Here is a 10,489-nt window from a genome sequence, read left to right as displayed (position 1 = left end):
GACGCCAGTGCAATGAGGTCACGGCATTCTCCTAGGGCTGTTTGTAAGGTGGCCCCACAACCACGTGCAGTCTGCTCAGGTGAAAGGACCGTAGGTAAGACGGTGCGTATGCGCGCTGCTAAGAGGCGTGCATAGATTTTATAGTCTGCATTCAGTAGTGTAAGGGTGCGATATGCAGAGACATGAGACCCTCCCTTCGGTTTAGGCATAGGTAGAAGAATGCCAGTGACGAATTCAGGTGGAATTGGGAAGGATGGAGTAAAGAGTTCCTGAATCATTCCCGTCCAGCGAGGAAGCATTAATGTGGTGAACGCCCGGTAAAACTCCACTGGGAGACCGTCTGGTGCGGGTGATTTGTTCTTGGCCCCTTTGTTGATCGCATCTACCACCTCTTCCGCGGTGATTGCAGACATCATGGACGTTGACTCCGCTACGGTGAGCGTCCGATCAGGGGAAGGACGGAGATCATCAGGAATGGGCGTCGCCATCGGTTCATAATCATAAAGTTGGCGATAATGTTCAGCAAAGGCGGACACGACTGCCGCCTGTGTTGTGTGGTGAACACCATCGGAGGTCGTGATGTTGGGGACGAAAAGCCGACGTCGACGACTATGGTCGGATGCGGCATGGATTGTGGATGGGGTTTCGTCGTGGAGGAGGTCTTGTCGTCGGGAACGCACCACGACACCATGCAGTCGTGCACGTTGAAGAGAGAGGAGACGAGCTTTAGTACGTTGTCGTTCCTTGTGGGTGTCAGGTGAAGGAGGGAGCGCATCGAGCTCACGGAGGACGGCGTAGTGAAAATTTGTGGTGTCTCGATGCCATGCTGCTGCTTCCTTGCCACATTGTATGAAGGCCTTTCTGATTGCAGGTTTGGCACATTTGAGCCACCAATGGAACGTGGATGTGTACTGCGGACGGCGTCTTTCGCAAGACGTCCATGTAGTGGCAATACATTGTCGACAGTGTGGATCACTGAGGAGGGAGGTATTAAGCTTCCAGTAACCTCTGCTGCGCCACACTGACTGAGGTGGCAGAGCCAGGGAGCAAATGACGGCGCAATGGTCCGAAAATGCAAGGGGCCATCGTTCAGCTTGGGCGACTTCATTGCCGAGGTGAGCAGAGACATAAAACCGGTCCAGTCTGCTCGCAGAATGTGCTGTATAATGGGTAAAACCGGGGATATTGCCATGAATTTTCTCCCAAACGTCCACTAGATGAAAATCTTCGATTAAGGTGAGCAGCGCCGGGCATGGCGAATAACCAGGTACTTGGTCCTGCGGATGGAGGACACAGTTGAAATCGCCTCCCATGATAAGGCGATCATAGCGTCCAGAAAACAGGGGCGCCACGTCATGTCCGAAGAAAGTGGACCGCTGCCGACGGTTCGTGGAGCCAGACGGAGCGTAGATATTGATGACGCGCGTGTCGAAGATGGTAACAGCCATGCCTCTTCCACAGGGAAGGATGGTCGTGTCCGTGAGTGGGATTCCTTCGCGTATGTAGAAAGCCACCCCACGCCCTGATTGATCACATGTGGACGTGTATGAGTCGTAGCCGTAGACTGGTGGTAGTGTGGCAACGCGTACTTCCTGAAGAAGGGCGACGTCGACGTCAGAGGCCCGAAGCATGTCACATAGGAGTTGCAGCTTGGGTGCAGTGCCGATCATGTTGATGTTCAGTGTGGCAAACCGGTATGTTTGTTTCAGTGGTGGTGGACGCGCATCTACCATCACCAAGGGAGGTAAGAGGAGGGCACCGACAGGAAGTCCCGTCCCATCAGCTGCAATGCCTCGCTTTTGATGTTAACAGGCAGCCTCGTCCGGCGGTGGCAACTCATCCGGTGGAGGGGGCGTACCTTCCTCAATGTCGTCGGCCCATGCTCCTGTGCCGTGGGTCTGTCCAATGTCCATGGGAATTGCGTCGTGATGAGAGAGATCTGGAGTTGTCGGCGGGGAGACAGGCGTCTCAACCGGCGTACCGATCGTTACATTTTGCGTGGCGACCTCCATAGTGGTCCCGTCCTGCGAAATGTCTTGTTTATCGTGAAAGTTGTCCGCCGACCTCTGCGTGGAAATGTCGGCTGCTTGGGTGTCGTCTTCGTCGTCGCGGGTGGCAACGCTTTGAGAGCCCGTGGGTGAACGGCGACGGCGTTTGCGCCTACGTGGCGAGCGTTGTTTGCGCACGTGTTCCTCAGTGTCGGACGACGGCAAGGAGGAGCGTCGACCTGGTTCGAAAGCGTTGGTGGGTACAATGAAATTGTCAAACAGGTGTTATGAAGATGTACTGGTCTCCTCAGCGTCCGGTGCGGAAGCCTGTTCGGCGGCAAGGTTGTCAGGTGGGACGTCTGCACCGTCCGTTGGTGACTGGGACGGTGGGACGTGCCGATCGGAAGGACCGGGCGACGGACTGGACGAAACTGTAGACGTGCCGAGAGCCGCTGCGTAAGTGACCGGTAGGGCGGTCATCGTGGGTGTGACGGACGCTTCCGACAACGGGAGCTGCGCGGCACGTCGTTGAATGCATTCAGACCGTAGGTGACCTCGTTTCCCGCAACCGGAACAGGTCCGAGGTTGGCCGTCGTACATTATAATGGCACGGCAGCCTCCGATACGTAGATAGGAAGGCACGTGTTTCTGCAACTCGATGCGGACCTGTCTAACACCGTTTAAAACGGGATAGGTCTGAAATTGGACCCATCGTTCGGCAACATGTTCCAGAACGTTGCCATAGGGACGGAGCGCCTCGATGACGACGTCTGCAGGTATTTCGAACGGCAGTTCGAAGATCCTTATCGTCCGTGTGCCGAGACCTGCGTGATCGACGGTAATGGGTCCGACGTTGCCGTCGGAATGACAGAAGCGCAGTCCACGTTTTGCCTCTTGAAGCACCTTGTCGCACGCCGCATCGTTGATCATTTTGACGTAGACGGTACTGCTAACTATGGACAAGTGGATACCAATTAGATCCGTTGGTGGTATTTTAACTTCATCGCGTATAAATCGTTCTACCTCCAGGGCTTTGGGTCGGGCGAAGTCGGAACAAAAGTTGAAACGTAATGTCTTCTTCCGATAGTTGTGCGCCATGGTGGTCTAGAAGGAAAACGGCACTTACAGCGGCCGAAGTAAACACAAACACACTGTGCGCTCCTCGCCCGCAGCGCTCTGGCGCATGACCGCCTCGCAGCACTGCCGGCGGCAGACTCACCACTCAGCTACTGGTGGCGGACATTAAATCAAGTGATGCACTGAGAATTGGAGCAGGAAACTACTATCTTAAAGTAGTAGTTGAGTTACGCTATTTGGGTAACAAAATAAGTGATGATGGAAGCACACAGGATATAAAATATAGATTGGCAATGCCAAGAAAAGTTTTTCTTAAGAAGAGAAATTTGTCAACAACGAATACAGATTTAAGTGTCAAGAAGTTTTTTTCTTAAGGTTTTTGTGTGGGTTATAGCCATGTATGGAAGTGAAACGTGAATAATAGACCGTTTAGACAAGAAGAGAATAAACGCTTTTGAAATCTGGTCTACAAGAAAATGCTGAAGATTAGAAGGGTAGATCATGTAACTGATAAGAAGGTGCTGGACGTAAATGGGCAGAAAAAAATTTTTTGGTACAATTTGACTACGATGGAGCGATCGGTTGGTAGGACACATTCAGAGACATGAAGGGATCACCGGTTTAGCACTGGACGACAGCGTGACGACGGGGAGAGGGGGGGGGGGGGGTTAAAGGGTAGAGGGAAACCAAGAGATGAATACAGTAAGCCAGATTCAGAACCATGTAGGTTGCAGTAGTCATTCAGAGATGAAGAGGCTAGCACAGGATAGAGTAACATGAAGATCTACATGAAACCAGTCTTCCGACTGAAGACCAAAACTCATGCAGACAATAATTCTGATATAAAGTTTCTTAAAGTTGTACTACAGAATTTTGAAAGAGATCCAGTGCTTATTATGCACCGATCCCACTCTCATGAGCAGTATTACGAAGAACATATTCGTGCTTATAAGTAATAGATTTAATAAGAATGTCAATTGCGACAATGAATAAACGAACCAGTCGAATTATTAGTTATATACAGTTTCATCTGATAACATTCTCCAGTCATCAGAATCACCACACACTTTAAGTCCAGTTATAGACGAATAACCGCATTCAAGTGAGTGGTGAAGTCGAAGCATTGCACTTCCAACAATCGTTAAATAGAGCCAATAGGTCACCAGAAGCAGCTTCGCAAAACTAAGAGCTATACAAAAGTGTTCACTCGCCTTATTTACAGCAAGTTTTGAAAAATGTTTTAGACTCTTGACGCGTTTCTTGAATGTAGCAGTCCTTCCTGAAATGTAGAAATTTATGCTGTGTGTATATTACGACAGCAAAATATACTTCCAATACTATTAACGATTAGAATAGAGTGAAATAAAAATTCATTGTGGTACCATTTTTTCTCAGCAAGCGGGAGCCAATTGCGAAGAGACATTAAAGAAAATACGTCAAGAATTCAAAATGAGAGTAGTAGTGGAAGAAGACAAAAAGGAGCATTGACGAGAAAACCGTAGCACTCGAAAATGGAGTTCAAAAGATGAATAATATAGAATTACTAGCTTTCTTTCACAATGTTTAATATAACGAAGGACAGTATACAAGACATAAATCTAATTAACTTCTACATTCTTAGCGCTGAAATGGACGAATTGTACGAAATATGCATGTAGGCAAGATTTTTCACAAAACAAAGTTGGATGGTAACTAGGGGATACCTGATGCAAGTAAATAGAGCAGTCTTCTTCCGAACAAATGTTGATCACGTATATTCACCGGCAACTCCTACTGAAACGAGTGAAATTATACATATGGAGTACAGCGTTGAGTGTAATGAATTCAGCGAAAGAATATTAACTAGTGAGAAGCTGAAAAACGGAAAGAAGGTGAAAAGTAACTACCACAAGACAAGGCTGTTTGTGCTGGCAGCACAGACGTCACAGAAAGAGGAACAGGAGGAGGTAAGCGTTGTGTCAAAGACTCAAATCTCATTGACAATTACTGATATAATTGGTTGTAACAGGTAGCACGAAGGTAGATCTGGAAACGGAATGAAAGGATGTGGATAGCATAGTGCAATAGAAATATTAGCAAGAGTTAACATCAAATGCAAAATCTAAGATGCTTTATTGGGAGAATTTTTAGGAAAGTTAAGTTTGAGTGTAAAGCACAAAGGACTTTAATGCTACCTATTCTTGATTACTGCTCGAGTGTTTGGGGTCCGCACCAGGTCGGAGTAAGGGAAGACACCGAAGTAATTCAGAGACAGGGTCCTGGATTTGTTACCGGTAAGTTCAAACTACATGCAAGTATTACGGAGATGCTTTGGGATCTCAGTGAAAATCCCTGGAGGAAATGCGATATTCTGTTTGAGGGACGCAATTGGGAAAATTTAAAGAACCGGCATCCTCTATTGCTCTTTTTGCGAGTTGAACAGGAAAGGAAATGTATAGCACTGGTAGCAGGTACCCTTCGTCACGCACCGTAGGGTGGCTTGCAAGTGATGTATGTAGACATATATGTAGATACAATACTTTTAAGTGACAGTCGTCCTTATAATTTATTATAAATTTTAATGCTTTTTTCACTAACCATATGCAGGATTAGTCAACAGGTTGCTATTAATCCGTTAGTCTAAGGCAGAGGCGTTTTGACGGCCATTTTCACCACCATTGTTGTGGTAGCATTATTCAGTTTTCCCGTTCCCACAGCGAAAAAGCTCTCATTATGCAGCACGCTTATACTACTAACTGACATATAACCGACGGAGGATGTGAAGAAAGTCATCACTATTCTCAAATTTATCATATTATCCTTCAAACGTCTTAAGTGTTGTCAGGAATTGTAGTTACAAATGTAGATCAACACAAAATATAGTAAATGATGTTTCCTATAATTTCTTGCATATTAGTCTTTAATAGTATGGGTGTGGCAAAATTCATTTAAATACAAACTGTATCACCTCAGTTAGAGATTGTACTAACGTTTGTATGCACACAGGTTGTAATCAAACTTTATTTCGAAACATCCTGGCAGACTAAAACTGTGTGCCAGACCGAGACTCGAACTCAGGACCTTCGCCATTCACGGGCAATTGCTCTACCGCCTGAGCTACCCAAGCACACAGCTTCAATTCTGCCAGTACCTCGTCTCCTACCTTCCAAACTTCACAGCTCTTCTGCGAACCTTGCAGAACTAGCACTCTGGAACACAGGATATTGTGGAGACATCTTAGCCACAGCCTGGGGGATGTTTCCAGAATGAAATATTCACTCTGCAGCGGAGTATGCGCTGATATCAAACTGCCAGGCAGATTAAAACTGTGAGTCGTGTTTGGGTAGTTCAGACGGTAGAGCACTTGCTAACGAAAGGCAAAGGTCCAGAGTTCGTGTCTCGGTTCTGCACACAGTTTTAATCTGCCAGGAAGTTTCATGTCAGCGCACACTCCGCTGCAGAGCGAATATCTCATTCTGGAAATTATATTTTATTTATAAACAGAACAAAAACGACATTTTCAGCTGAGATCGAATAAAATATCTAATTCGCTACCTTTATTCAGTTTCATTTCACCCATAAAAAACAAAATCACAGTTGAATTTAACTTGAGGAAAGTAAGTCAAAACGCAGCTGATGATTTGTAAAAGCCGCACACCATATACATAATCCTCTTGAACACGTCATGAAGAGTTCGTGCAGGGCATTGTGTCGATTCAGATTATTAAAGCTTGTTATTCGTGTCAAAGTGTCTGTGTCACATATTTGGTATCCCAAGTCAAAATTTAAACTTCCGTTTTTCAGTTTTTTTATATACTTATTTTGGTGAAGTCCCACTGTGACCTACTGGTTTTCTTTTTCTTTCTCTCTCTCTCTCCCTTGTTTTTTTTAATTTTTTTTAGTAGGCCGCTGATAAACTGTTACACTACTATCTCTAAAGCAATCTGAGGGTGTGTGTGACAAGCTCTTACCCTCGCTTGTACAGTAGTACACCGTCAGAGGCTCTGTGGCTATGGTTCGATAACTGAGATGTGTAACCTTGTTTTCGGTCAAAGGACGTGATAGTTGTTTAGTTTCAAGTTGCTGAGAAATCACGTTAGTCAAAGTTGATCGCTACCCTGTAATTTAACGTAATTTCCGTGATTCATGTTAGCGGCTGGATGGAACCTCCGATTCTGCTCTGACAACAGGCCGGCACGCTGACAGACCAATCTGACGCTGCGCAGCGCCTCTAGCGAAACCTATTTCCAGCAGAAAATAGAGCTCATTTACACTAACGACTTTCCGCTAGACACAAGGCGGCACCGTTCCACCTCCTTTCTCTGTTTCTCTCACTTCTTTTTCTTATTCCTTTTCCGGAGACGAAGTGAACAAATCACAAGTGTCCTACAACTTCCAACCTGTTACTTGCTTCTTCATTTATGATGTCTTTTAAGAAGAAGACTGTTTCGTACTCAAGTAGGCACCATTATAGGTCACAGCGAAGGAACTGAATCCCGCATAGAAAGTGTTTTACAATCTATAAATTCATACGATTAGAGAAATTCTGTCTGGAATAAATTGCTTATACGAACTACACGTTGTGTGAAATCACTTTGAAGAGAATAGTAATCTGAAATGAGTTGACCATAACACACACACAATAGTCCATCAAAATACCATAACGCTGAGGTCACCTCCACACAGTACATAACAATATGACCGAACTAAAGATTGTTGAGGGTGACCACAACCAGACGCAAATACTTTTGTGATGTTTTGTTTTATTACTGTGAAGAGTTTCAGGGCAATGTTTATTTGTCAGAATCGTCAGCACCATGTCGTAAGAGTGTTTTAACATTAAGTACGACGTGGGTAAATTTTTACCGGCGAGGGTTTTTCGAGGGTCCTACCCCCTCCATAACCATCACAGGACCAAACGGTCTAGTGACTTTTCATCAATTATGGGGTTTTATAAGTCACCTAAATTTCATCACCATAGCCCACCTAGAAGTAGGAAAAATTTACCTATTGTAGGTCTTTGAGCCATACGCATCTTAACGCAACTTGATATCAGTAACACCGATTTTCAGACACTAATTAGTTTCTGGGCGTGCCTCTACGTTAATTGCGAGAAGCCGGAGTACATTACAACACTTTGGGCTAAAAAGAAAGAGAAATACGAAGAATTCAGAGGTGGGCGATACTTTTCATCAGCGTTGCTTTCCGTTTTCTACAAACTGGCGACATGCAGACTACGAAAAACATTGTACCATCATTTTACTTACACGTTTTAACTATTATTGATGAGTGACTATGGAATTTCTTCTGGGAAATTTAAAATAAAGAAAGTTTATTTCTGAAAATTTATGTCTAGCAGTGCACCATTCATCTCTAAACTCTTCCCGAACGAACTGTCAACATGGCGATGTTCGAAACCCAACCCAAATACGAATAAAAGGATGGTTTCATACTCTGGGTCAAATATGAACACCTGGTACCACTTTCGAAAAATACACTAATATGCATGCAATTCAAAACTTATAAGTATAATGAGTTTTATGCACTTACACTTTGTCCCAGTGAATATTTTATTCGTGAGCATTTGTGCAGTGCGAATTAGCAAGTGAAGAAACAAGCACGCACACATTACACAATAAACTATGGCACACGAACATTTCATAGCATTGTTCATGGCAATTGCAGCTTCATACACGCATCTTACACTTACGAAGCAAAGGGTATCCATCAATTTATTTATTTACTTTGCGTATGGCAATACAGCGACAATATTTTTTGTAAGTACAACAATATGTAAACGAAATTTATAAAACAAAACAATGTGTAAATAGTACACGTGTAAAAAAACAAGCAGTAGCACAAAAGGATAAAGTACAAACACTCAAGACAAAGTAACTACACGTTGAAAGCTTGGTAAGCCTGACTACAAACTCATTCATATATTTAAAGCTCAATATCTAGATCGCACAGCCAATCCAAAGCAGAGGGTTTCACATATATAACCTCAGAGACAGGTCCGGCGTATCTTCTTAGGGGGCATTCGTCAATGTAGAAGGCCTGACAAGGGATAAATGTGACTACATAAGCAAGCTGGCTAACGATCATAAAATCGACATCATAGCACTCCAAGAAACTCATCAAGTGCAGGAGCGCATAACAGCATGCACCATTCTAGGCTACAGGATGGTCGCAGCACTGCCATCACACATTCATGGTATCCATCAAGCAAAGGTATCACAGATGTTCTGACAAATAATGACCTCAATTAACTTTCGTTAATCATAGAATACGGCCGGAATGAGCAAGTTAAACACAGAAATGATACTTAAGAGCGTATCCCATTTTGAGCAAATGAAAAGTACGTGATTTTCGTGACTTCTTTCAGGTAAAATAAAGAGGAATGCTAAATCTGATGATACAATGTTATTCCTTACCCTTTCGTCCGTAAGAAACATTTTTGTTCTCACATCTGACGCTCCAGTAGCCGTTGCACCAGCTGGAAAGACTCCTTAATGGCCGGCCGGAGTGGCCGAGCGGTTATAGGCGCTACAGTCTGGAACCGCGCGACCACTACGGTGCAGGTTCGAATCCTGCCTCGGGCATGGATGTGTGTGATGTTCAAAATGGCTCTGAGCACTATGGGACTCAACTGCTGAGGTCATTAGTCCCCTAGAACTTAGAACTAGTTAAACCTAACTAACCTAAGGACATCACACACATCCATTCCCGAGGCAGGATTCGAACCTGCGACCGTAGCGGTCTCGCGGTTCCAGACTGCAGCGCCAGAACCACGCGGCCACTTCGGCCGGCTGTGTGTGATGTCTTTAGTTAGGTTTCAGTAGTTCTAAGTTCTATGGGACTGATGACCTCAGAAGTTAAGTCTCATAGTGCTCAGAGCCATTTTTGAACTCCTTGAAGGCGGAATGTTGGTCATTGGTGGGAATTGCCGAAGTCGTCCTATTGGACATGTCACGAAACAATTTTGTATACGCCATTTCCAATGTTTTTTTTTCTATCAGCATATGCACGATAGTTAAAAGACCGTTAATGCTGTTTCTGAATAAAGCTGGAGTTGTCGTCCGATGATGTCCCATGTGTGCTCTACTGAGCACTATGGGACTTAACTTCTGAGGTCATCAGTCCCCTAGAACTTAGAACTACTTAAACCTAACTAACCTAAGGACATCACACACATCCATGCCCGAGGCAGGATTCGAACCTGCGACCGTAACAGTCGCATGGTTCCAGACTGTAGCGCCTAGAACCTCTCGGCCACTCCGGCCGGCACACCCCCTGGAATGCTGTTCATTAATGACAGCAGAACAGATCTAATCACCAGTTTCATGTACAAGTTTGCATTCGGGGTTCTTGGGATAACCATGGGAGTCCTCCTCCTGTCACACAATACCGTACCCCAAACCGTAACTCCTGGTGTAGGTGCAGTG

Source organism: Schistocerca piceifrons, chromosome 4, assembly GCF_021461385.2.
Source record: "Schistocerca piceifrons isolate TAMUIC-IGC-003096 chromosome 4, iqSchPice1.1, whole genome shotgun sequence".
Lineage (NCBI taxonomy): Eukaryota > Metazoa > Arthropoda > Insecta > Orthoptera > Acrididae > Schistocerca > Schistocerca piceifrons.
Note: the sequence above shows the minus strand (reverse complement) of the source record.